Source organism: Hemitrygon akajei, chromosome 7 (genome assembly GCF_048418815.1).
Source record: "Hemitrygon akajei chromosome 7, sHemAka1.3, whole genome shotgun sequence".
In the NCBI taxonomy this organism is placed as follows: domain Eukaryota; kingdom Metazoa; phylum Chordata; class Chondrichthyes; order Myliobatiformes; family Dasyatidae; genus Hemitrygon; species Hemitrygon akajei.
Window position 1 is genome coordinate 133152773 of NC_133130.1, and position 3358 is coordinate 133156130.

Here is a 3358-nt window from a genome sequence, read left to right on the forward strand (position 1 = left end):
TAGATGTGTGTCTTTATTAACACGTTAGACACCTGGTTTCAGATGCTGCTACTGAAGGTGCAGCTTACTGGTGGCTCATAAAGCAAGAAATACATTTAAATACTTTATTAATAACGCCTTTTCTGTGGAAAATTATGGTAAATGATGAAGAGGTCAGCGAAGGCAAGGCTGACCCGATGGTCGAGACGAGGCAGAGTCGGAGTGAGATCAAGGCAAGGTTGAGAAGTGGCTGGAGTGAGGAGTCAGGACGTATGAAGCAGAGGAGCTTCAGAGCCCAAGCACAAGGTTGCATCATTCTAAGCACCAGGCCGACTTGTAAAGGTCAGATACGGGTCGGAACATGGCGGTAGGGTCCAGGCCCAGGGCGTATTGATGTGATAGGGCCCGGGTCCTCTTGCAAGGGACAGCCCAGTGCTTGGACAATTTAAATACCAGGTTGGACGGATTGAAAACGGTGTGGGGACCAGAGACGAGGGTCGAGCTGGTTCTGCTCGCTGCTCCGGGACGTTTACTCTCTGCTTGTGTCCAACTCCAGCTGCTTTGGGCTTGGTGTCTGCGAGCTCCGTGATGATTTGTTCTGCTGTGTGATGAACTGAGGCTGGGGCTGTGGCCTGCTCTGGGCTTTGTGTCTATGAACTCACTAGTTCTGAATGCCGTTACGTGCACAATTCTTGACATAATTCGTATTTTTCTCTCTGTGCATTGGGTGTTAGGTTTTTTTAATGGTTCTTTCAGGTTTCTTTTGTTGCTGCCTGTAAGGAGAGGAATCTCAAGGGTGTATAATTGATACATACTTTGATAATAAATGTATTTTGAACTTTAAGTTCAAAGTAAGTGTTATTATCAAAGTGCAAATATGTCACCATATATAACCCTGAGATTCATTTTCCAGTGGGCATATTCAGTAAATCTTCAGAATAGTAACTATAACAGGATCAATGAAAGATCAACCAGAGTGCAGAAAACAACAAACTCTGCAAATGCAAATATAAATGAATAGCAATAAATAACGAGAACATGAGATGAAGAGTCCTTAAAGTGAGATCATTGGTTGTGGGAACATTTCAATGGATGGGCAAGTGAGTGTAGTTTTCCCCTTTTGTTCAGGAGCCTGATGGTAGTAACTGTTATTGAACCTGGTGGTGTGAGTCCTGAGGCTTCTGTACCTTCTACCTGATGGCAGCAGTGAGAAGAGAGCATGGCCTGGATGGTGAGAGTCCTTGACAATGGTTACTGCTTTCCTATGACAATGTTTCAAGTAGATGTGCTGAATGATTGGGAGGGCTTTACCTGCGATGTACTGGGCCGAATCCACTACCTTTTGTAGGACGTTTTCAAAGGCGTTGGTACCTGGTTATGATGTAGCCAGCCAATACACTCTCTACAACACATCTATAGATTATACATTTAAAATATAGACAAATTAAATTCATTTTGTTGAAAAGATGTCATTGCTTAGCTTGAATAATCACATTGAATTGTGGAGTGGTCTTTTACAAAGTAACATGCATATCGTGGTGGACATCCAATCGATGTCAGATTTTGATTTCACAGTAACAAGTGTTGAAAATCTTGTTTGAAAGATATATAGTTGCAAATGGAATGAAAGCTTTCATAGCACTCTTCAGAAGGCAGTGACTGGCTTCCCTCAAGGAACACCAGAACTCTCCAAGGCTTTTTGAGTTAAACTCCAATTGTAAGTTTTTTGTCTCAAGGTCAATAGGGTCATCTTTGGCAAGACCAACGTCTTCGATACAGTTTTATATCCAAAAGAAAAGGATTATGGATCTATGGTTCATCTTGAATGGCATCAAGATGGAAGTAACTTTTGAAAGAATTCTGAATTGTTTCCAGGTGTTTGCAGATGTCTCTCTTCAAAGGTATTGACAGAGCATTTTGTATCTCAGCTCCATCTTGGAAAAGTACTTCCTGCAGCATCTGAAAGTTCACAAAGATGTCGGCCTGTACTCTTGGCATCCAGAGCTCCTGTGGTTTGTTGCTTACGTTCATAATTCAAAGTACATTTATTATCAAAGTATGTAGTATGCAACCCAGAGGTTTGTCTTCCCACGGACAGCCACGATACAAAGAAAACCATGGAACCTGTTCAAAAAAAAATCCACCTAGCACCACCACGCGCAATAAAAGGCACCAATGGCAACAAGAACATCAACACTTCCCCACCCGCGTGCACGCAACAATCAAATAGCATAAACATAAACAAGAAAGAATGAGTGAAAACAGAATATAAATACACAAAATCGAGAGAGTCCAGGCCCAGAACATCCTTCGACAGGCAGGAGAGAGTGAGACCATTCGAATGCAGGGACCTTCTCTTGGGAGCAGCAAGTGAGGAGGAGAGAGAGAATTGAAGGAAATGCTGAATTTCAGTTGGAGGTTAGTGAAAATAAAGAAATAATTTTTTCCTATCGAAGTTTACGGACCCTGGAGGTGTGTGTGATTATTTATTGAGGTACAGCACAGAAGAGGCCCCTCCAACCCTTCGAGCCACACCAACTAGTAATCCCCAATTTAATCCTATTGTAATCACTATGACACATTAACCTACTAACCGGTCTGTCTTTGGACTGTGGGGGGAAACTGGAGCACCCAGGGGGAACCCACCCATTCCACAGGGAAGACATAGAGGCTCCTTGCAGGTGGTGTGGGAATTGAACTCTGACACCCTGAGCTGTAATAACTTTGTTCTAACCACTGCACTACTGTGGCTGAGCAGTAGCAACAGCAATCTCTCACCCAGTGACGGCAAGAACAAAAAGCTGAGTATTGACTTCAGGAGGAGGAAACCACAGCTGTGAATCAGAGTCAGGTTTATTAACACACACACAAACAAGAGAAAATCTGCAGATGCTGGAAATTCGAACAACACACAAAATGTGCTGGAGGAACTCAGCAGGCCAGGCAGTGTCTATGGGGGGGAAGAAAAGTACAGTTGCCATATCAGGCTGAGACCCTTCATCAAGACCAGAGACAAAAAGCGGAGGAGTAGATTTGAAAGGTGGGGGGAAGAGCAAGAGAAGCAGAAGGTGATGGGTGAAACTTGGAGGGGAAGGGATGAAGCAAAGAGTGAGGATGTTGATGGGTGAGATAGACAGAAAACCATGGAAGAGAGAAAAAAGGGGCAGGGGGAGGAGGCAATGGGCAGGAAAGAAGATAACATGAGAGAGGGAAAGGGGATGGGAAATGGTGTAGGGGATGGAGCATTACATCAATGTTCATATCGTCAGGTTGAAGGCTACTCAAACAGAATATAAGGTGTTATTCCTCCACTGTTGGGATGAGGTATGGCCTTATCCTGACAGTGGAGGAGGCCATGGATGGGGATGGACGTATCAGA